At 36.0% G+C, this 26,254-nt stretch overlaps 1 protein-coding gene and 1 non-coding gene across 2 annotated transcripts in view; both read right to left on the bottom strand.

The window, feature by feature from the left end:
- RIT2 (Ras like without CAAX 2) overlaps positions 1-26,254 on the bottom strand; it is a 390,343-nt gene that overhangs the window by 58,515 nt on the left and 305,574 nt on the right. The window lies entirely within an intron of this gene.
- Positions 21,115-21,245, bottom strand: LOC123853325 (small nucleolar RNA SNORA63). Its single transcript, XR_006793100.1, has one exon. It is a non-coding gene; the product is annotated as a small nucleolar RNA SNORA63 (small nucleolar RNA).

The following is a 26,254-nucleotide window of genomic DNA, read 5'->3' as shown; positions in this document are numbered from 1 at the left end:
TCATGAAAGAAATTGAGGAAGACACAAAGAAGTGGAAAAACGTTCCATGCTCATGGATTGGAAGAACAAATATTGTGAAGATGTCAATGCTACCTAGAGCAATCTACACATTCAATGCAATCCCCATCAAAATACCATCCACTTTTTTCAAAGAAATGGAACAAATCATCCTAACATTTGTATGGAACCAGAAAAGACCCCCAATAGCCAGAGGAATGTTGAAAAAGAAAAGCAAAGCTGGCGGCATCACAATCCCGGACTTCCAGCTCTATTACAAAGCTGTCATCATCAAGACAGTATGGTACTGGCACAAAAACAGACACATAGATCAATGGAACAGAATAGAGAGCCCAGAAATGGACCCTCAACTCTATGGTCAACTCATCTTTGACAAAGCAGGAAAGAATGTCCAATGGAACAAAGACAGTCTCTTCAACAAATGGTGTTGGGAAAAATGGATAGCCACATGCAGAAGAATGAAACTGGACCATTTCCTTACACCACACACAAAAATAGACTCCAAATGGTTGAAAGACCTCAATGTGAGACAGGAGTCCATCAAAATCCTAAAGGAGAACACAGGCAGCAGCCTCTTTGACCTCAGCCGAAGCAACTTCTTCCTAGAAACATCACCAAAGGCAAGGGAATCAAGGGCAAAAATGAACTATTGGGACTTCATCAAGATCAAAAGCTTTTGCAAAGCAAACAGTCAACAAAACCAAAAGACAACCGACAGAATGGGAGAAGATATTTGCAAATGACATATCAGATAAAGGGCTAGTATCCAAAATCTATAAAGAACTTATCAAACTCAACACCCAAAGAACAAAGAATCCAATCAAGAAATGGGCAGAAGACATGAACAGACATTTTTCCAAAGAAGACATCCAAATGGCCAACAGACACATGAAAAAGTGCTCAATATCACTCAGCATCAGGGAAATCCAAATCAAAACCTCAATGAGATACCACCTCACACCAGTCAGAATGGCTAAAATTAACAAGTCAGGAAACGACAGATGTTGGTGGGGATGCGGAGAAAGGGGAACCCTCCTACACTGTTGGTGGGAATGCAAGCTGGTGCAGCCACTCTGGAAAACTGTATGGAGGTTCCTCAAAAAGTTGAAAATAGAGCTACCATATGATCCAGCAATTGCACTACTTGGTATTTACCCCAAAGATACAAAAGTAGGGATCCGAAGGGGTACGTGCACCCCGATGTTTATAGCAGCAATGTCCACAATAGCCAATCTGTGGAAAGAGCCAAGATGTCCATCGACAGATGAATGGATAAAGAAGATGTGGTATATATATATACACAATGGAATATTATGCAGCCATCAAAAGGAATGAAATCTTGCCATTTGCAACGACGTGGATGGAACTGGAGGGTATTATGTTGAGGGAAATAAGTCAAACAGAGAAAGACATGTATCATATGATCTCACTGATATGAGGAATTTTTAGTCGCAGGAAACAAACTGAGTGTTGTTGGAGTGGGGGGTGGGGTGGGAGGGATGGGGTGACTGGGTGATAGACGCTGGGGAGGGTATGTGCTCTGGTAAGCGCTGTGAATTGTGCAAGACTGTTGAATCTCAGATCTGTACCTCTGAAATAATGCAATATATGTTAAGAAAAAAAAAAAGAAGAAGAAGAAGGTAGCGGGAGGGGAAGAATGAAGCGGGGGAAATCGGAGGGGAAGACGAACCATGAGAGACGATGGACTCTGAAAAACAAACAGGGTTCTAGAGGGGAGGGGGGTGGGAGGATGGGTTAGCCTGGTGGTGGGTATTGAGGAGGGTACATTCTGCATGGAGCACTGGGTGTTATGCACAAACAATGAATCATGGAACACTTCATCTAAAACTAATGATGTAATGTATGGGGATTAACATAAGAATAAAAAAATAAAAAAAACAATAAATAAAAAAAATAAAAATAAAATCCTCTTTAACAACTTTTTCCTCATATGTATATTCTGGGTTCTTCTAGAGTTCAGTTATAAGAACTGCAATGTAAGGTCAAAATGGAATGAACTGCAAAGATTATTTGACATCTTTCTTGTAAAACATCCAGCTATGGTTCCTGCCTCCTTAAGCAAAGAGAGGAATTAGCTTGGGGCATCAGGGTAGTGGAGTAAGTAGACTTTTGGTGATAGCATTACAAATAAGTTAAAATCCCATTTTTTTCTGCACTCATCTGCTGCCTGATCTTAGATATCCCCAAATTCCTATTTGCCCATTTGTAACAAGAACTAACAGAACCTCATAGACGACTGAGAGATTTAAGGAACATAAACACATGTTCTACAGATGGCATCTACACATTAAGTTCTCAGTACATATTAATCTCCTTCTCTAGTCCTTTGCTTACTTGTAACCATGTAGGAGGAATGGAAAGGATAGGAAACCAGGCACATAATCTAAAAAAGAACTCCAGATCTCAAGGAGGGGTCACTTAGAAAATTAGAAAACTTCATGGTTGGGAATTGCAGTACTGAGTAGAGAAAATGGATTTACTTTAGTGGTGTCACTATCTTTTCTTCACTCAAAACCCGGGAAGAGAACATACTTCTATGTGAAATCCTGGAATCTATAGCCAAAATTTCACCTTTTCTATCCCACAAGGTTAAAAAAAATTACAAAAACCCGCAAGTGAATAAGTTTGAACTATCATGGAGATTAGTTTACAGCTCTGTATTTTGTTACAAGTAATTGATTTGAAAAATTGGGCATTTTATATTTTGTTTATTACAAATCATGAGAAAGAGCTCTTACAACCCGCCTCAGCACAGGCATATCTAAGACAATCAAGACTTGGTTGTGACTATGGCTCTGGGTCACTCTTTGGCTTTGAAGCAGGCAGGACTGCCCCAGAGGCTTTCAGAATACATTTGCCTCTTCAGCTGAGGTCCAAAACAATTGCCTTGCTATAAACTGGATTTACATGGGAGGAACGCATGCGAAAAACATAGTTGTCACTAGTGGGAAGAACTAAGGAATTTACTTATTTAAAAGGCAAATTCAAATGTCTCAGAGAACACTAAAATTACAAGGTATGATCCCCTAGACTCCAGTAGCCAAATAAGGGTAACTATGGTAGAAGAGAAGTTAAGACCTGAATTAAAATTCTGCCTCCTTCATTTTGACTAGGATTTTGATTTTACATAACTTAGATCCTTACTTGTCCATGTTCTTTATTTGCTTTCATGTCTGCATATTCTGTTATTCTAGATCATAATTCTTAACTTCCATAAAGATATGTAGGCTGTTACATAGTTCCATGGAACGTATGATTTTAATGATCTGATCTTTGGAGCCATTACCCCTACAGAACTTTAGCCTGTGTTTCATTCAGCATATGTATTTGAGATTGCTGTTCTGTCTTCCATCATTTATTACTCATCATTGAATACCCAGGTGTGAAGAACCATTCTGAGTTCAGAAAGCCCTAAACAACAGTCTCGAGAAATTTCCCTTTGGATTCATTATTATTAATTCTGAAGGAAACCAACAGCCTAGGATTTGTGAACCTCATATTATGGAAAATTTTACTCTACAGTCATACGAAGTTAAAACTGAAATCACTTCCAGGAAACAACAGTCCCTTTCTTATTTTTTAAGCATTGAGATTATGTATAGTTGATGAAAACTAATTTGCTTTAATTCAATTTCCAATAGCTTATTATAATATTGGCTTTCCCTAATAAAATCTATCGAGCCAAAATTAAGTATTACAAAAATAAATAGAATAGGGCACATAACCAATAGATACTAAATTGGAAAGATAATCACAGATCTTCAGACTGTCCTGTCTAATGGGGCTATAGGAAAGCCAACTTGTTAAAGGACCTTAAATTGTGCTTTATGTTCAATTCTGACCTAGTCTCTCCCTAACCCCTTCCCTCTACTATTGGCACCTAGCCAATTAATGGCTACACTACTTGTTGAAAATTGGGTTGCCACAGATTTCCAGACAATTGCTTCAGAAAAGGGTTTTGTCTTTCTTCGCAAAGGCTTAATTGGAAACCTCCTGTCCCTCTGTTAGAGAAAGGCTAGTGATAACTCAGATGCAGGAATCTCAGGATCTCAACATGCTGGAAAGAGGATTTTCACAGGTCTTTAATCATGATCAACCCAAGGAAATGCACCCAATCTTACTGCATAAACTGTTTATTTTAGTTTTAGTGTTTGTAATTACTTGTTATCCTCCACTTTTGTCACACTGTCAACATATTAACTTCAGCAGTGATCAGGAGGGAATTAAGTATTCTGAAAAATAAACAGGGCACCTCTGTCAGGCCTTCAGAGGTTGAAGAAATAAGAATACAGTGAATTACATGAAACTCTACCTCCTTGCCCTCCCTGCCCCTAGTGAAGCTGTGACAGTGGATTCAAAGTTTGTTCTCTTTTCATTAAATTCCAATATGAATAGGTATTAAGGTGTTACGGCAGAGTAAGATTATAGACTTTCCTGGAATGGACCTGAGAGATAACCTAGTCACACCCTTTATCCAAAACACAATTTCTCACTCCTGGAATTCTCATTAAATATTCATCTTTCATATCCATTCAAACACCAAGATAAATGTGTAAAACTATACTGAATTTGCTTGTTCATCCTCACTGCCATTACTATAACCCAAGCTAACACTGTTCCCTGATTAAACTATTGCAATATCCACCGAATTATTACTTCCTTATTCTCAGCCTCACTTTCTTGTTTTCCTCTCAGCAGCTGGAATGATCTCTTGAAACCAATCCATGTCATTTCTTTTCTTGGATGATTACTTCTTCATGTTAAAATAAAGACTAACATCTCAAGAACCCTGCAGGATCTGGATTCTGCATAACCTTCTGGTCCCATCTCAGAATACCCCTCCCCATGATGACACCTCTCCATCCGTACTGGCTTTCTTTTTGTTTCTTATTTGCAATGACTAACTTTCTGTCTCCTGTTTATGTGCTTCCTCTGCCTCTTCATTTGGCATCCATACAGAGCAGCCTTCCCAGAGACTCTCAGACTAGCCTAATTCTCCCACTGATGAGGAAGCAGAAGGCTAGCAGAAGACAAAGCATAAACTGACACCCTGCAACCTCCCCCCACCCCCCCCACTCCTAGGTGGGATATGTGTGATATTCTTCCAGGAGAGCTCCCAACTGTCTTAAGGTTATTGCTTTACTAGAGGGAAAAACAACCTTAACTTGATAATGGCAAGGCCTCCAGTATCATGTAGGTCCTCTTTAGCATATGAGAGTTCTTTTGAAAATGTCCCTTTTTCTTACCTCCCCCAACCCCATAGTATATAATCAGTTGCTCCTCACAACCCCAGTGCAGCTCTTTCTGCCCATGGGTCCTGTCCCCATGCTTTAATAAAACCACCTTTTTGTACCAAAGATGTTTCAAGTCTCAAGAATTCTTTCTTGGCCATTGACTCTGGACCTCACCCGACCTCACCTATATTCCAAAACCACATCACCACTATAAGTTATTATAGATCTTGTACTTGTATTTAATTGAGTTTATCATAATTGAAATTCAAGTATTTGTTTATAGGTTTTATATCTCCCCTCCTCAACCAGGCTATAGGCTCCATGAAGTAAGGAATGTTCCTATGTCAGTCTCCATTTTATCCTTGGCACTTTAAAAAGTGTCTGACGTATGGTCTGGCTCAATAAGCATTGGTTAATCAAAGGAGTAGCTGAATAAATGACATTCATTAAAAAAATAGCATTTCCAACTACTCCTTTGTGAGATGGACCATCACACCAATTGCACAATAAATTCCATCCATTCTTAGTCTGGTTCTCGAGCTACACACAATTGGTCCTATATGGATTTTGAGATAGTATATTTCCTTATGCACTTACTGCTATTTTTTAGGATGACTTTTACTGTAACATTATCCACTTTACATAGCATTAGTTTTCAACTGCTAGCTGCTCTCCTCAGGATCTTGATTTCTATGTTACTTCAGGGATTTATATTTAAACCATTATTCACACTCACTTTAACCTGCTTAAATTGCTCAAAGAGGTAAACTTCAGAGCTGAATCCTTAAGGTAATTGTCCCTCCTTTTGTTCTAAGAACACTGATTGGTTTTTCAACCTCCCTTACATTTTCCTCTTAGTTTCCCTTTCCCTCTGAACAGCTTCTACTTTTTTGAATTAACGATCATATCCTCTACTCCATTCTATCAATCCTGCATGCATTCCCTTGGCAATTTCATCTTCTCCCATAGGCTTCACTAACACCAATGACTGGTGACTGCCGTTCTTTATCTCTTTCTCTTATTCAGCTTCTGAGTTGCAAGGAAGAAGCTTAAACAGCTATTTGAAAGTGTTTCTCAAGACAGTCTTTTGTTTAATGTGCAAAAATATTAATTGGATGTTTGTGCTAGTAGATATAGTTGCAGTTTGTTGAACAATGTACTCACAGCTTATGACATTGGCCCTCTGCTCAGTGTCACTTTGGACATCAGGTTTGAAGAACTACAGGGCTTTGCCTGCAGTCCTGTCTGTAGCTTATTTATCTATTTTTATTTGACATAAAAGTGACTTATAAAGCAGGCATGTAAATAATGCAAGAAACACAAACTGCAAAGCTCAAATGCAAAATATAGGAGATAGAAGAATCAAAATTGGATAGAATTAAAAATAGGGTAAAAATTGAAAGCATGAATTTTAATTAGGGTTATAATTAGGATAAATGTTATTTACCCTAATAGTCTTATACTTGAGTTCAAAAATCATAAAAAATGCAGAGATGCTTGAGATCTTATTTAAAAACCAGTTCATGCAGAATGAGAGCAGTTTATTAGGCTGCATGTTCAATATGATGAACCAGGGGTATGGTGTAGTTACAAAAAGGAGATGCAATTTTAGGCTGAATAAATATAAAAATAAATACATATATATATATAAATATATATATATATAAATAAATATAAAAATATATACAAATATATATAAATTTAAATATACTAAAAATAAGAAATTGAGCAATTGTATTGCTTTTGGCACAGGTCAGAAAACATCTGTTGTCTGCAGTTTTGGGCATCGTGTTTTGAGGAAAATATTTATCGAAGTATGTACTAACATCGAAGACTGATGAGCAACAATGTCTAATATCATTTCCTGTTTGCACACTGACAAGATAAAAATAGGAAACACTGCTAAAAAGAATAAAGGATAAAAGGATGGAGGCATTATTTCTTTTGTAAATCCCTCCTGGGATTGAGAGTGACTCTTTAAACTACATACAGGGATCTTCCCCCCCCCCCCCCATTCATGGTTAGGATTGATTGTACTGATAACTTGATATTGCTGATTACATAGATGTTTATATTCTCTCTCATTTTCTTTTTATGTGGGTGTCCTAGAATTCCAAAACTATGTTGATGTCAGGCAATTTGAAAGCTTATGTCCTAACTACTTATGAAACAAAGCAAAACAAACCTCTAACATTTCATTTTTAGCTTCTTTAAGTGGCAGTAAACTATGGGTTTGAGAATTAGATAACCCTCAGGGAATTCTGGCTCTGTTACCTACTAGCATTATGACCTGGGCAAGATACAAAACCTTACTAAGTCTAGTTTCTTCATCTGTAAGATGGAGATAACAGTGGCATTAATCCCTTTATTCACTGATTCGATACAGATTCATTGTTTTCCATTTCAACAGTAAATTCCAATGACTTCATCATCTTAACCTAGGCTTCATTCAAGTTTTATTTGTTTCCTTGGGTATACTGATTGTACCAAATTTTTCCAGTCTTACATTATCCAAAGAAAAGAACTAAACCATATTATTTAATACTAAAATAAATTAGGAAAAGAAAAGAAGTAGCTTGTTACCTTTTGAATTTACTAATGTCTCTATCTTCTTATTTACAGAAACCAACTACCTCTCAAATGGCCATTTATTAATTATTCATTGTTTCTACTTATGAATAATATAGCAGAAATGATACTTTAGATGATGGAGTTAATTACCTTTCTATTCCATTTACCTCTTTATTGAAATTTTCCCTCAAGTTATCAAGAATTATGTCTCCCTTATCTGGTAAGATGACTGCAATATGGACTCAAAAGACATATTCAAACAGGTTTGGGTAGTAATTTTGGTCAAATAGATTAGTGATGATCAACAGAGCTAGAAAGTAAATTTTTAGTCTATATATATTAAAAATAATCTAAAAAGAGTTTTGTAGGTAACTGCATATGATGTTGTAAGGCAAGGCAATGTTTTTTAAAATGTAAAACAAGTTAAGAAATGTAAAAAATAAACATTTGGTTTAAAATAGAAATATGTCCAATTGCACTACTGGGTTTTTACTCCAAAGACACAGATGTAGTGAAAAGAAGGGCCATATGCACCCCAGTGTTCATAGCAGCAATGTCTGCAATAGCCAAACTGTGGAAAGAGCCGAGATGCCCTTCAGCAGATGAATGGATAAAGAAGATATGGTCCATATATACAATAGTATATTACTCAGCCATCAGAAAGGATGAATACCCAACTTTTACATCAACATTGATGGGACTGGAGATTATGCTAAATGAAGTAAGTCAAGCAGAGAAAGTCAATTATCATATGGTTTCACTTATTTGTGGAACATAAGGAATAGCATTGAGGACATTAGGAGAAGGAAGGGAAAACTGAAGGGGGGGAAATCAGAGGGGGAGACTAACCATGAGAGACTATGGACTCAGAGAAACAAACTGAGGATTTAAGAGGGGAGGGAGTTGGGGGATGGGCTAGCCCAGTGATCGGTATTAAGGAGGGCACATACTGCATGGAGCACTGGGTGTTATATGAAAACAATGAATCATGGATCACTACATCAAAAACTAATGATGTATTATATGGGGACTTACATAATAAAATTAAATTTAAAAAATAAAACAGAAATATGTTAATTCTCAATGTTTTGATATAGCTATCTTTTTTTTTTTAAGATTTTTATTTATGTATTTTGAGACAGAGAGCATGAGAGGGAGGAGGGTCAGAGGGAGAAGCAGACTCCCTGCCGAGCAGGGAGCCCGATGTGGGACTCGATCCCGGGACTCCAGGATCATGACCTGAGCCGAAGGCAGTCGCTTAACCAACTGAGCCACCCAGGCGCCCCCATAGCTATCTTTTTTCAACTGATTAAAAAACACTTATGTTTTAAGTTAAACTTAAAAATGGCACATCTCACTTGATATAGAAATTTGATATTCTGATAACTTAGAGTTCTTACATTGGTAAGGGTTTTTATTATCTAAAAATCACTCATTGATAAAATAATATCTGAGATAATTTCTAAATTATTCACCAATTAGAGAAGGAAATGTTGAACTATCTCAATAAGCTAATCTTTCTATGATACATTAGTTGACAAACACTAAGTTTCTAGTGTAATAAAGCAAGCATAAAAAATTCCTATGCAGACAAGTGACATCAGCAAGATGGCCAAATAAGATGCCCCTTGTCTGTATCCCTTCTCCCTCAACAATAATTTGGCATTCATCCACAGACAAAGTGCCTTTGTGGGAGCTGTGAGATCCAGCGCCAATACACCAAGGGATTCAGTGGGAGTCCTATTGAACTCTGCCTTGTGAAATGGGCATGTAGAGCTCAGTCCCACCTGGAGCCCTGAGGTGGCTCATAAAATGGCTCTAGTCTCTCTCAACTATAGTCCAGTAGCCTCTAGAGAACTCTGATTTAGATAATTTGCCCATGGTGGAGAGAGTCTTTGTGGAGTCCAGTGAAGGAATTCCAGCAAACCACTAGAGAAAAAACAACATCCAAGTTTGGACACATTGGATAAGAGAAGAGAAACCATTTGATTTTTTCCCATATCACCCATCTCATAATGTGGCATAGCTCAGTGTCAAAAGAACCCTTTTCAGCCATGATTTCTTCTGTGTAAGAAAGTGAGAACATGCAAGTGAGTGCCCAACTTCCCTAGCTGTGCAGGACACTGCCAAAGAGGCCCATTTCTCTCTTGTCTCATCCAGAGTACTGAGTCATGAGCTGTACAACCAGAGGGCAGTGAGCTGATGGGAGAATAGCACCCAGGGCTCTGAGTATATCTAAAAGTGTGTAGATCCTACAAACAGTGTCATAGACTCCTTCGGGAGACCCCACAGGGGTGCCTTACCTGTGCATTTCCCCAGATGGCCCATAGGCACCCTAGCACTCCACATGACTTACCTATACACCTCCCCACCCCATAGGCAGCTCCCTGTGGGTACTCCCCAGTGGCTGTGAAAGCAAGCTTTAACAAATGGCTAGTAAATATGTACAGAAAGCCAGCTAAATCTGTGGGTAGGAAAGACCACAAATTTGAGCCTTTACACTGCCTTGGAGAAGCAAAAGGGAGGGTGTTGGCACCTGGCATGGTGTATTACAAGAAAGCATACAACCTTAAGAATTCTGCCATAGGAGGGAGCAATAAGTGCATGGTAGATGCATCTATAAAGGGGTCTGAGAAAATCTCAGAATCCCTAGCAGGGCTAACAGAGGTTTTTCTCTCTGGAAGGAGTCAATAATAACTAGAGGAGGTGACTGCTACTTCAAATGTGAAAATAACAATGCAAGACTTTAAGGAACATGAAAAATCAGTGAAACGTGATACCAACAAAGCATCACAGTATTGTTTCAGTAACTGACCCCAAAGAAATGGAGATGTGCTATTTACCCAATAAAGAATTCAAAATAGCTGTTTCAAGGAAGTTCAATGATCTGTAAGAAAACACAGAGAATTCAATGAAACCAGGAAAACAATACACACACAAATGAGAAGTTTAATGAAGAGATGGAAATCATAAAAAAGAAAAAAAAGGAAATTCAGGAGCTGAAGAATACAATGAATGAAATGAAAAATGTAAAGCAGAAATAAATGAAATAGAGACCAGGAAAACAACAGAAAAGATTAATGAAACTAAGAGCTGTTTTTTTGAAAAGATTAACAAAACTTATAAACCTTTAGCTAAACTAAGAAAGAGAAAATTTAAATAAAATCAGAAATGAAAGAGGAAACATTACAACTGATACTGCAAAAGAAAAGCAAAGAATCATAAGAAACTACTATAAATAATTATATACCAACAAATTGAATAATCTAAAAAAAAATTCCTAGAAATGCATGGCCCACCAAGACTGAATAATGAGGATCTAGAAAATCTAAGCAGACCAATAATGAGTTAAAAGATTGAATCAAAAACCTCCCAGAAAATAAAAACCCAGAAACAGATGGTTTCATGGGTGAATTCCACCAAAACTCTACCAAATTCATAAAGAATTAGTGTCAGTCCTTTTCAAGCTCTTCCAAAAAATCAGAGAGAACATTCCCAAACTAATTTTATAAGGCCAGCATTACCCTCAAACCCAAGCCAGATAAGGATGCTATAAGAAAAGTACAGGCCAATATTTCTGATGAATATAGATGCAAAACTTCTCAACACAGTATTAGCAAACAGAATTCAACAGCACAGTAAAAAGATCATACACCATTATCAAGGGTGATTTACCCCTGGGATGCGAGAATGGTCCAATATGTACAAATCAATAAATATGATACACATTAATAGAATGAGAGATCAAAATTCTATGATTATCTCAATAGATGCAGAAAAAGCATTTGACAAAATACAGCATCCATTCATGATGAAAAGTGCTCAACAAACTGGGTATAGAAGGAGTGTACCTTAACTTAATAAAGGCCATATACAACAAACCCACAGCTATCATCATACTCAACAGTAAAAGGTTGAAAGCTTTCCCTCTAAGATTAGGAACAAGACAAGTGATCCATTCTGACCACTTTTATTCAACATAATACTGGAAGTATTAACCAGAGCAATTAGGCAAGAAAAAGAAATAAAAGGCATCCAAATTGGAAAGGAAAAACTAAAGTTGTCTCTGTATGATCATGTATATAGAAAATCCTACAGATCACCAAAAAAAAACAAAAAACAAAAAAAAAACTACTGGAACTAATCAACAAATTCAGTAAAGTTGCAGGATGCAAAATCAACATGTAGAAATCAATTGCAATTCTATACACAAATAACAACCTAAAAAAGATATTTAAAAATTCCATTTGTAATAGCATCAAAAACAAAATACTTAAGATTAAATTTAACTAGGAGGTAAAAATCTGTACACTGAAAACTATATAACTGTGATGAAATTGAAGACAACACAATATAAAGACATCCCATGTTCATGGATCTGAAGAATTCATATTGCTAAAATGTTGGTACTCTTCAAAGCTGTCTATAGTTTCAATCCTGATCAAAATTCCAATGGAATTTTTCATACAAATAGAAAAAAAACTTACAATTTATATAGAAACCCAAAAGACACTAAATAATCAAAGCAATCTTGAAAAAGAACAAAGCTGGAGGCATCACATTTTCTGATTTTAAACTATATTACAAAGTTACAGTAATGAATACAGCATGGCACCAACATAAAACAGACCTAACCAATGGAACACAATAGAGAGCCCAGAAATAAACCCTTACATACAACTATCATTTGGCAAGGTACCAGTAATAGTCAATGGGGACAGGATCATCTCTTCAATAAATGGTATTGGGAAAACTGGATAATCACATCCAGAAGGATGAAATTGACCCCTATCTTATACCAGTTACAAAAATAAACCTGGAAAAAAATTAAACTGGAATGGATTAAAGACTTCAATATAAACCTGAAATCATAAACTCCTGGAAGAAAACATTGGAGAAATGCTTCTTGACATTGATCTTAACAATGATTTTTTCAATATGATACCAAAAGCACATGCAACAAGAGCAAAATAAATAAGAACTACATTAAATTAAAAAGCTTCTGCACAGCAAAAAGATCAATCAACAAAATGAAAAAGCAACCTAGAGAATGGGAGAAAATATATGCAAACCATGTATGTGATAATGGGTTCATATGCAAAATATAAAAGGAACTCATATAATTCTATATCTAAAAACAAAAAAAACCCCAAACAATCCAATTAAAAAATGGACAGAGGACCTGAATAGACATTTTTCCAAAGAACATATACAAATCTCCAACCGGTGCATAAAAAGATGCTCACTATCACTAATCACCAGAAAAATGCAAATAAAAGCCACCATCAGATATCACCTCACACCTGTTAAAATGCCTATTATCAAAAATACAAAAGATAAGCATTAGCAAGGATGTAGAGAAAAGGGAATCCTTGTGCACTGTTGGTGAGAATATAAGTTGTTACAGCCACTATGGAAAACAATAATATAATCTTAATTCTCAGTATATATCAAAAGAAATTAAATCAGGAGCTTGAAGAGATTTGTATTCCTATGTTCACTGAAGCATTATTCACAATAACCAAGATATGGAAATAATCTAAGTGTCTGTTGATTGACAAATGCATAATGAAGATGTGGTATAGATATACAATGGATTATTATTAAACCATAAAAAGGAGGAATTCCTGCCATTTGTGACAACATGGATGGACCCTGAGGGCATCATGCTAAGTAAAATAAGTGAGAAGAGAAAGACCAATACTGTATTATCTCACTTATATGTGGAATCTAAACAAACTAAATTCATAGGAACAGAGAGTAGAATGATTGTTGCCCAGGGCTGGGGGCAGAAGAAATGATGAGATGTTGGTCAAAGAGTACAAACTTCCAGTTATAAGATGAATAAGATCTGGGAATTTAAGGTATAACATGGTGACTATAATTAACAATACTGAATTATATACTTGGTAGTTGCTAAGAGTGAATTACCCCCCAAATGGTAATTCTGTGAAGTGATAGAGATGTTACTTATCCCTATCATGGTAATCATTATACAATACATAAGTGTTTATCAAATTAACACATTGTACACCTTAAACTTATATGATGTTACATATCAATTATACCATGATAAAGCTAAAAATTTTTTTTAAAGATTTTATTTATTTGAGAGAGAGAGTACAAACTGGGGAGAGAGGCAGAGGGTGAGGAAGAAGCAGACTCCCCACTGAGCAGGGAGCCCGTTGTCAGCTGAAGCATGACCTGAGCTGAAGGCAGATGCTTAACTGACTGAGCCACCCAGGTGCCCTGCTAAAAAAATTCTTATGCACTTCTGTAGTTAAGGTATTGACTAACTCAAATCCTTATAAAAATTCAAAGTTGCTCGATTCCTTTCTCTGAATGTTAAAATAATGGAGTTAAAAAAAAAAATCTTGACCTAAGCAGTTATATATCATCTATTAATTTTCTCAAAGAGAAATATAATGACTATCCCAATCAGGATCATTGTGTCTCCTCTAAATGTTTTTTTTCAATGTATAAAAGGCAGTCAGTGTTGGTTATCGCTAGTAAAGATATCAGATGGGGAAGAATTTTTTTTTTTTCAAATTTGGTATTTTAATATTACACCAAGACTTTATGTGTTTTCATATAATTCACATGCTAGGATATATTTTAATAAACAAATAGGAAATTATCAATTGATTATTTTTTAATAATTGTTTATTAGGTATTTTGGTACAAGAGATTCTTCAAAGCCCTAATAACACAGAGACAAGATTTTCACAAGTGACACACATAAAATTAATTGAAAATGAGGTACATGTAAATTCAGAATTTTAAGAATTTATACTTTCTGAAGAAATACAGAAAAGTAGAAAGCAGGTGAAGGAAGACTGCTCAGGGAAGTTGTCACAGGAAGTTAATTACTCTTTGTTGAGTTTATTTCACATGTGTTATCATAGACTTTTTCTTTGTTAAACTGAATGCTTTGAGGAGCAGTCTGGATCTGGATCTTTTTTTGACATAAACCATAGGTAAAATGGATATAAATTCTGGACCAGCTATTGAGAATTTCTACCTAACATTAAAATAATCTCCCAACCTAGGAAAACATTTTTAAAGAAAGGCCTATACAGAACCATTTTGAATATTTCATACAATATAACATCATGAAGATCAATTGCCTTTTTCAGTCTTTAACTATACCAGTCTTTGAGCCAATGATCTGATTGGTGAGCAGACATTATGGGGTTGTAAAGGAGACAATTAGACCAAGATCCAGATCTCATCTCCTGTTCTGATTAAATATTGAAATTATTTTATTCATTATAACAGCTTGGGAAAATTATCTGGCTGATTGTTGAGGAATAAGTTGGTGAAGGATTACAGTTGGGAACTGGACAATACCTAACTATAATGTCCCACAATTATAATAAATTCTAGTATCAGTTTTAGAATCTCTGCTGGTAAGATGTTAAGTCTCCAGATAATGGTGTTTTCTTTATGTTTCATTAACCAGTTTTCTAGTGTATGTCCCCACTGTAGATATAACTGTCTTTGGCAAAACTTCATTTTATTTGTCACATATATGTATTTGAATCCTCAACATCTTAACTTAGGCTTTTAGAACTGGAAGGGAAATCATAGGCCAACTACTGTATCCAGTAAAGTTCTCTGAAATGATCCTGATAGATTATTTCCAGAGATAGTTGGCCTCTTGATACTAAGAACCTCAACACCTCATAAGGCAACTCTTGAAGTAGTTAGAAGATTCCAGTATCTATCAAAGAATTTATTCTACTGAACAATATTTCCTGCTACCATTCTCCACCAAATTGTCTCCATTCCTCCTATAGACCTATATATCAATAAGTCTAATTTCTGTTTCACTGGCACTTCTCTCATTATTTAAATACAGGCCTCACCTCACCTCAGTGACAGTCACTTACTGAGTGCCTATAGTTCTATGGGCAATATGCTAGTCATCACAAGTTTCTTCAGTCTTCATCTTATGATTTGCCCTGGGGGTCAGATCACCTCTGTTCTCACCAGGTTCTGCTCAGGGATTCAAATATCAACATATATCCCATTCACATCATATATTAGGAGTACATGACACACAGGCAAAAGCTGTGTAATCACGTCTTTTACTATAAAATCCTTATATGGTATCTGAATTCATTACTGTGGTAGACACAGGCTAAATACTCACCAATCCCCTGTCCTCTTTTTGGACACATAGGAAGACTATTTCCCAGCTTTCGTACGTATACAGGGGCAGTGTAACAGGAAGCTGACAAACATAGGGTGGTCAAAGTGATGTAAGGTACTTCCATGTCTGGCATAGACCTCTGTGTCATTGTCACTCTTATTTCCAAACCACAATGGAAATGTCACAAGCCTGAGAGAAGCTTGGACCCCTGAGTCATCCTCTGGACAAAAGCTATCCAAATGACATCAGATTCTAATATGAGTAGCCTACATTAAGTCCCTGAGAGTTTGTTTCTCTTTTACTATGAGTCTAACCTCCTTCAGTTTGCTGAGGGATGGATGCCTGAAGTGAGGTGCTGTTGTAACCCCAAATTAGGTTCATGAAATTGGTTTAACAACTGGGGGGCATGCAAGCTAAAAATTGATATCAGATGCTAGAAAGATGGGATTCAGTGATATACAGAGGAAAAAAAATATTAGTAAAATTGTTACTCAATAGATCCTAGAAGGCAATGCGTTTGCCTAATGAGATTATGGCACTAAAGCAAGATTTGGAAAACAAAAATGTTAGCTGTATGTGTTTTTTGTTTTTTTTTAAGATTTTATTTTATTTATTTATTTGACAGAGAGACAGCAAGAGAGGGAACACAAGCAGGGGGAGTGGGAGAGGGAGAGGGAGAAGCAGGCTTCCCGCCGAGCTGGGAGCCTGATGCAGGGCTCGATCCCAGGACCCTGGGATCATGACCTGAGCCAAAGGCAGACGCTTAACAACTGAGCCACCCAGGCGCCCCTGTATGTGTTTGGTTTTATTGTCTGTGCTTGGTGAGGGGTTGTAAGACAGACATAAGTTAAAGAAATAATTGGCTAGTTTCAAGAAGATAGGAAAGAGAACAGAGAGAATCCAGAAAAGTAGTACCTTACTTTGACAATTGCTTCTAGACCAGTATTTTCAAATAGAAATATGAGTAACACAGCTAATTTAAAGTTTTCACTAGGAAATATGTCTACCAAGACATATTTAAAAAGTAAAAAGAACCTAGTGAAATAAAATTTAATAATGTCTTTTAAAATTTTTTATGAAATAATATTTCAACATGCAATCAATATAAAAATCTTAAGTATTTTACACTTTTTTCATACTAAGACTTCAAATTCCAGTATGTACTTTACACTTACATCACATCTCAGTTTGGACTAGCTACACCTAAATGTTCAGGAGCCTTATGTGACTGGTAAGTATAACATCAGACAGTACTATCTATCTAAATAGATATAGAATTTTGTAAAGGTTCTGTGTAACAATGGGCCAATTAAAGTTCTCACTTGAGTAAAGTGATTCAGGAAAGACCAGGTTAGGGTACAGCTATCTCTATTATTGAGGACATCTCTAAGGTGGCTGCCATCATAGAAAGAGACACATAGTGTAAAAAAGCAACTTAATTATATTTAAAAGTTGTACCTTGCAAAGAATATTGAGAGTAGTCGCTAAAGCACATCGATCGGAAGTTTAATAGTTTTTCTGGGAAATGCATTGCCAAAGAAATCATACGTTCAATTTAAACATAGCTGACTACTGAAGATTTAAAATCGAGTTTTCAGTTCCCAACTTTTCATGGACAAGAATCAGCTTTTAGGTCTATATAGGCCCTTAAGACAGTATGTTTCCCAATGCTCAAATCAGAGATTAAGATCAGGTAGTATAGAGATGGGCAAGAGAAGAAAAACACCCTAATCAGGTAACCCACCTTGAATCCTGGTAGGGAGTCTTTTAAAATAACTGTCAAGCTGAGTTTCAGAATTACTAAGGATTGGTGACTGCTATATTTCTCATTTGTTCCATTTTCTGAATGGTAAATTCTACTGGATTATTCAGTTTCTATTCTGTCACTATATGGGATGTGACAAAAGGTATACAACGTCTTTTTTGATGCATAGGTCACTGGATGAAGAATCACAAAGAAAATGGCGAAAATGACTGTCCTTCTACCATAAAACCACCTGGTGTAATCACACATTTTCTTACTCTCTATAGCAACTATAGATACTGTGTTGAAGATGACAGCTTCACAAGATGGAAGGAGCCTAGTCCCTGAGTCACTACTTGGAAAAAAGCCACCCAACAGAGTTGCTCAACCTACATCAGATCATGGCATGAACTAGAATAAATCCCCATGCTGTTCAGTCACAAGATTTTTCTTGGTGGTTGTTACAGGAGCTAGCAAGCATGACCCTCAGGAACCCCTTTCTCTAGTAAAGCTCCTAGACTTTAGCATAAAAAAAGTAGCCACCTTCAGCCACCATCAAGGCACTTTGCACTTAATAGACCAAAGAAAAATAATGTATGAATAAATAATGAGGCAATAGTTCAAATACTCTAAGGTGGATCATGCTTAGACTCTCACTTGAAACAAAAGATCAACTGCTTTTATCATGCACTGGGAATGTACAGCTGGAAAGTTAAAAGAATATCTTCATGCTCATGTATTGTGACCTTAGTGCCCATATGGAAAGCCTTTGCTATTTCAAGGGTTCGTTGAAAATAGCTGGTATCTGACCTGTTTTGATCTCCATCTAAGGTTGTTGTAACTGAATACTTTGTGTCAGTGTGAGTGTGTTTGCAGTTGAGTGTAAACAATGAGAACTCTTCATTTCTGTGCAGCTTTTCTGTTAGCCTTTCTGTAAGTGGAGCATGGAATTTCGTATGCCCTCTTTTAGCCAGAGTGGCATTGTAAGGATGCAAGGGTTGCCTTGGCAACTCCACCTGATTTAAGCAATAAGACACAACAGAGCATGTTTTATGGGGCAATTAATACATGTTTTGGTACATTTCAACCTGATGTTATTTGCTGCCCAAGGTGCTTATTAATGGTTCTATAAAGCATTTTGCAAACAGCATTGCTCTGATAAAAATGGAAGCATTAATTTTAAAAATTCAATTTCAGCAAGAACTCTGTTTTAATTACTTTTCAGAGATGTTTCCATTTTAAGAAATAGAATCTGATTATTAGCTAGCATAAGACTGGACCCTGAAGAGGACAGAGCACAGCTAAGTTGTGAGGCAGCATGCTGCTTTAAAACAGTCTGCTAATGTCACAATTTTTATCACATTCAGATCTAAAAGGAAACCATGAGCCAAAGAGGCTTCAGGCATTCTGACCAGCAAGTGAATCAAGCCAGTTGTAAGTGAAGAATTACAGTAATAATTGAAGAATGGAGTCACAGATGGTGGGTTAGATATCAAAAAATATGAAAATAAACTTTTAAAGACAGAATGTCCCAAGGGAACTTTTTACAAATACATCAGCATTTCTAGGTCAATAATATACCTATCAAATATAAATTGGACAAGAAGGAACATTCATCCCAACATGGATTAAGACTTATATTCTTAGGAAATTGAAGATAAATATCTTCTCTGTATCCACAAGCTTTCATCTGTATCTAACAAAATACATTTGATTAACTTATGGCCTTGGTCCTCAAAGTTGGTGTTAACTATCCCAGCCCACTGTGACCCAAGCCAACTGTCTCTACTTGTTTGAGACTCGTTACCATCACCAACTGACCAAAGCCGAAAATCTCTAACTCCTGTTTTAATTTCCAGGTAGGATGGATTTGAAAACCTGTACTCTGTCATTTTCTGTTTTCCTAGCTGTGTCCTAATCAGGAAAAGGGAATATGAGGTAGGGTTTGCAGTTTGAGGACAAAGGAGACAGAGGGTTCTTCATGGAGAGGCTTGAAGGTCATTAAGGCAATCTTCACCAGCACTTTTTTTTAACAGCAAAAGCAAACCCGAGAACAAAAGAAAACATCTATCTTTCTTTGTATATCAAAATATGAGACTAAAGTTCTAGATCAGTGGCTTCTAATGTTTATATGAATTATACCTGCTGATATATACCATTTTAGAAATTAAAACTAAGAATTTTAATTATATTTATTAATTCATTTAAAAGTAACAATGATAAATCTTTGTTACCATAAAATAACTTTTATTAAAAGTGCCTTTTCCAAAACAGATTTGTGAGACAAATGGTATTGTGTTACCTTTCTACAAATCTTGTTAATGTCTAGACAAATATAAGAAAGTTGGATTATGATATTTGGTTTTTCATTTAATATGGTAGAATATATTGTTTTCGGTAGTACACGCAGACAGTTTGGGCTTATGAAGTTGCAAAAGGAAGTAGTATTTGAATAGACTTTCTGGGTAATGGTGGATATTGTTCTTTGCTATTGTACCAAAAACATGACTGACAGTTCGTTGTGTTGTAAAAACTGAAACTATCTGAATGAATAGCTTGTGCCTCTTACATTTAAATCTATTTGTCTATCTTACATTTTTTTTCTATCTTACATTTTGAATGGATTATTTTTTTTTTGTTTTATTTTTTTTAAAGATTTTATTTATTTATTTGAGAGAGAGAATGAGATAGAGAGAGCATGAGAGGGGGAAGGGTCAGAGGAAGAAGCAGACTCCCCGCTGAGCAGGGAGCCCGATGCGGGACTCGATCCCAGGACTCCAGGATCATGACCTGAGCCGAAGGCAGTCGCTTAACCAACTGAGCCACCCAGGCGCCCTTGAATGGATTATTTACTCATGCCTGATTTTGTAACCTCATGTATTGATCATTTGGAAAATATCGGTTCACTGAGCGATGCTGATCTTCCAAATGTTAACACATTGATTATATAATATCCAACAAATCACATTTATTAATATCACAGCCAAGCTCATAAGAGAAATCTTTATGTAGAGAAGCTGCAACTATTATTGAGCTTCTCTATGCTGCAGAAGTGTCTTCTGTGGACTTTTCCATTTCATCGATAAAATACTTTAAAAAAGACGTACTCAAGGGTAGAGATTCAAAAAAATTCATAATTTTTAGTGATTTTTTTTTTAAGATTTTATTTATTTATTTGACAGAGAGAGACACAGCGAGAGAGGGAACACAAGCAGGGGGAGTGGGAGAGGGAGAAGTAGACTCCCCGCTGAGCAGGGAGCCTGATGCGGGGTTCGATCCCAGGACTCTGGGATCATGACCTGAGCCAAAGGCAGACACTTAATGACTGAGCCACCCAGGCGCCCCTCAAGTCAGTGTTTTACTTGGTAAACATGTCTGAGACCATGCATCCCTGGCTGCTAAGCACCATGGCGGACAGGGCTAGAAAGGTAACAGCTTTATTTTGAGCAGGGGGCAAAGACAAGGCAGCACTTTATAGCTACATTGTAACTAGATCCTGCATCAATTTTTACTGATTTATCAAGGGCATTTTTAAGTGAAACTGGTTTTCTTTTTTTTTGGACCACGTGGCCATGAAGAATACAATGACTACTAATGCCATTTAGTACCACTGCTTTGATTTTTGCTAAAGAGCCAGCAGCTTCATAGTAAAGAGGCCAGTAGCAACTTAGTCTTATTATGAAAACAGTTTTGGTGTCAGAGGGTCTCAGGGGTCTGTGGTTTGTGTTTTGACTGCAACTATTCTAGATTAACATTTTGCAAAGAAAGTAACCCTAAATTTACTTGATTTAAGTAAATGACTACTGAATTTGCAAATGTAATATTATAAAATGTTCAGTACTCCTCTAATAGAGGAGGCCATAATTGAGCAATACTGAGGAAATACAAAACCCTTCATTGTAAATAGGAATTTCTAGGCTCAGCATGTGAAAAGAATTATTTTTCTTTTGAAGGAAATAACTTTTTATCACAATAATTTTGAAGGATGATTCCTATATGTTTATCAGGAGGGTATGGCTTTAAAAATATCTTGTATTGGTCACAATTATTCATATTTTCTTATATTTTTGTGTTGATTTATTATCCTCACGGTATTGATCTTTCAAATTATGTGTCTCCAAGTTTTCAATTTATAAGTTTGTTACCTTAAACAAAAAAAAAACCCATAAGACACTTTTATTCTGGGTAGGTCATTTCTCCCTTAGAATTTTCTTGATAAGACACAGTCCTTAGACAATTCTGTTTTTTAGAATGGGTTATGACATTTTATAGTTTCAGACAGCCTTGAATAAAGCATTCATGTTCTGAGAACACTGCTGCTACTTTAAAACATGGTATCTGAAAAAAAAGAAAACCATGGTGTCTGAAAACTGTATCATAGATACTAAGTCAGAATAAAAAAATAAATAAAACATTTCCAGTCCTTGTGCTTTTGCTCTTAGAGAAACTACTGTCCCTTAAAAGCACAAAGGCTAGAGAGACAAGATTATTTTAATACAAAGTGAGTACATAGCTCATCTGAAATAAAATAAATTAGATGTGAGTTTGCTTGGGAGCTTCAGCAGGTATTGGTAGAGGGAACAATCAATGCTAAAGATGTTAAGGTAGGATTTTTGATTATACTGGCTTACAGAGAAATGAAAAAAGATTCAGGACTGGTTCTTTTAGCATATGTGGCTAATGTCTTAGGAAGAACCTAGCAGGCTCTAATGAGTTGTCAGGTGACCAGATAGAATTTTCAGTATGCCGGAATAAATATGAACAAAGGCTTAATGAATATCTGGAAGGCTTAGCATGGCATCTCTCAAGGTTGTTTTGCTCAATGGAACAAAAGCAAAATCATTTAGCATCTATTCTCTCATCTCAGTGTTGAATGAGCTACCTGAAAACACTGACTTACTGCTGGGAAGAAGTAAACTATCAACGCAAAGTTCTACATCACAGATGCTGGCTATTTAGCATGCTTTGGGGTCTGCATTCTGTTAACAACACATCAAGAGAATCTGGAAAATGATGTACTTCATAGGAAAGAAATTATGCAGTCATGCAAAGAACATTTGTAAAGGACATGTAAAGTCATGATTTTGTAGTACATAATCACTAAAGAGAAGAGCTATTGTTTCCTCTCTAAAGAGAGAGGATAGTTCTATACCCTTTTTTCAATATAGGTGCCATGATAAAAAAAAATCTATGTTTAAATAAATGTAAGTACACATCATATGAATCAAAAAGTTGGCTAAAAAAGGAAAGAAAAGGATTCAGTATCTTTACTTGGGGAGCAAGAAGAAAAGGGTGCTACCAACTGAAAGTTGGATTAAACTGAAAATTAAATCATCTGTGCTTAGTATAGTTCCCTCATAAAACTACTTTGGCCTTATTTTATAAATACGTGAAAGAATGTAGGACATATAAATCATCACTATGTGTAAAAATTCACCAAAGACTGGATTCAATAAATAATTGTGAACTCTAGCAATAACCAAAGTATAATTCTACTTTTTTAAAAAATTTTTTATTATGTTGTTAATCACCATACATTACATCATTAGTTTTTGATGTAGTGTTCCCTGATTCATTGTTTGCGTATAACACCCAGTGCTCCATTCAGTACGTGCCCTCTTTAATACCCATCACTAGGCTAACCCATCCCCCCACCCCCTCCCCCCTTGAACCCTCAGTTTAGACTAGTTCTCTACCAGTACTAATTACTAAACATAAAATGATATGGATACTACCAGAAATGTTAGCCTCTTAAGGTTTACAAAAAAGATCTGGTTTTCCCAATCTTTATATTAGTACCATTGCAATAAGAAGATGACTTTATTTAGATGACCTTGATTTCAAGGATTTTACAATACTGTTGAAATAGGATAGGTAAAAAAGTTAAGGTCATATGTACTCATCACATTATATAATTAGTGACAAAGATAGCAGAAACATGAAATTCAATTTTAAAAAATTTTGATTATGCTACAAAAATAATCTGGGTCATAATATTTTAGTACTAGAAAGAAATTTTGAGAAAATTAAGCAAAGTATTTATTCAAATGAAAAAAGTAGGGATGACAAGATTAAAAGACTTGACCAAAATTCTATAACTAGAGGTAGACTTAAATTACTTAAATTAAAATCTCCTAAATCCCTGTGTTATTTTCTCTTCATCACGCTAAGCTTCTCACTCAAATGTTGTGTGGATTTTCATCAAACAAAGCTTCATTTTGAGCCATAAAACTAGAAAATTTCAAATGAATTTTAAAAGCCACATTTAATTATTTACTTAGTTATTAAGAGATAGTTCTAAATGAAATCTTGTATATCTCATCCATTGGGATAAATGTTCAACCTTTTCAATCTCACCTGTGCTACTTTATACAACTAATTATTACCAGCCCTGAAAAATGTTTTACATGAATCTGCATGTAATAAAGTAACATATAAAGAGAAAGGCAGGGAATTAAAGAATTGTAGGGTAATATTTAAGAAGGTATGATTTGGGGTCATACTAATAAATAATGGGATTCATTGTTGTGGGTTATTACAAATACTGCTGTCAAAATTACTTACGTATGGAAAAGAAATCATTGCTTGCCTTTATAGTTAAATTCCTCCAGTGAACTTGCAACACAATCTAAGAAAGACATGCTCATTAGTGGCTCATTACTTAGCTGGATAATTGCTGTTCATATCAGCAACACAAATCACAGAAAAAACTTATTAAAGTAACCTATTAATTTTTTTTCCTGACGAGCTTCATTATACAGTATCTTCTCCTAATTAATGTAATCAGTACCATAAAAAATCCAAGATGAAAGAGAACTATTAGGTCATCTGCATTCAACTACCTGGAAATAGAGAGGCTATTCTCTGCAATGACCAGTCCATTAATCTCAAGCAAAGAACCTCATAGACTCTCCCATAAATAACAGCTTTCCCTTTAAAAAGCCTTACCTATGACATTAAGTCTCTTTACTCCTGAGAAAATTCCTTTATTTCTTTAAGAGGAGACCAGAAGCTAAAATTCAGAGGACCTTCTCCACATGAAACTTTTAATGCCTTCTCACTAACTCCAGTGTGAAGCTCTCAAATCTTAAGATATGAAATCTAAAACTATTCCCTTTGCACAGCCTTTAAACAGTGTGACCCACACTAGCTCTCCAGTTTCAGCTTCCTAGTATTGCCTGTTCTCTTAATTTGAATCCTCAAGCTTCAGATAAGTCTTCCTGAGTGTTTGGTGTGGTTTTATAGTTTTCTCTAGCTTTGCTTTGGTCTGTGCCATTCTCCCAGTTTGGAAGGCCAGACTCATTCCCCTCAACTTCTCAAATATGCAGGAAACTTTACACTTTGGCTAGGAAGTTAGAGTAGATGACCCCAAACCTTCTTCCAAAAGTCAGATACTATTTTATTTTTTATCAATCCCTGAGATGTCATCTGTCATTCAGATCATATAGACCATAGAGACAAAATAGAAAGTCTAGAATGGAATGATTAGCACAGATATGAAAAAAACAAACAAACTCAAATGCTGCCTTGATTCCTGACCAGTTGCAGCATTATCTATGGTTTCCCAGTGAATGTTAAATGATACGACCATATCACCAGTAACAGAAAACATTTCTCAGAGGTTACAAACTGTTCACATTGAAGGCATATTTGTAGAAGACAATTATGTGCAAGGATATATAAAGCAGAAATTGTTAAGCAGGGCCACAGACAGAAAATAAAGAGCTGGACTAAAATTGGAGGATCCTACAAATACTTGGGGCCACCAAGGACAGGGTAACAATCCAGGAATGTAACCCAGGGTATAAAGATCTAGCAAGAATTGAGAAGTTATATACAATCAAATGATTAAACTTTGTGTTTAATCTCCTTAATAATTGGGCCTGAAAATTTTTTTCTTTTTTTTTTTTTGGTAAAAGATAAATTTTAAAATAGGTAAAGTGATAAATAGCCAATAGATAAAAATAAATACTATCTAGAAATCTATAAATCACCATTTTTAGCTGAACAATATAATGAGAATTGAATGATTCATTTGAAACACATGGCAAGGTACTAGAATTTTTGGATATATGATCACTGACAAAAAAGCACAAAATATCAAGAGAACATACATACAGTGGTGAGGAAAAAAATCAACAAATGTTATAGAAAAATAATTACCCAAAGAATGCCGGGACTCCTATTTAATGGCACGCAAGCATAAGGTAAATAAAGTATGAGGTACTTGTACGTACTGAACTTTTTTTTTAAAGATTTTATTTATTTGAGAGAGAGAGCATGAGGTGGGGAGGGGCAGAGGGTGAGAAGCAGCAGACCCCCTGCTGAGCAGGGAGCCCTACAGGGGGCTAGACCCCAGGACCCTGAGATCATGACCTGAGCTGAAGTTAGATGCTTAACTGACTGAATGACCCAGGCGCCCCAGTACTGAACATTTCTACACAGATATGGAAGTCCTGGACCTGTAAGTACATAAAGATACTTGTAAGCAGAAGAAAACCCAGAGACTTT

Source organism: Mirounga angustirostris, unplaced genomic scaffold, assembly GCF_029215605.1.
Source record: "Mirounga angustirostris isolate CCGP_5_RB_7025 unplaced genomic scaffold, mMirAng1.0.hap1 SCAF_14, whole genome shotgun sequence".
Classification (NCBI taxonomy): Eukaryota; Metazoa; Chordata; class Mammalia; order Carnivora; family Phocidae; genus Mirounga; species Mirounga angustirostris.
The sequence above is the reverse complement of the archived record's forward strand: the minus strand, read 5'-3'. Positions and strand labels throughout refer to the sequence as shown.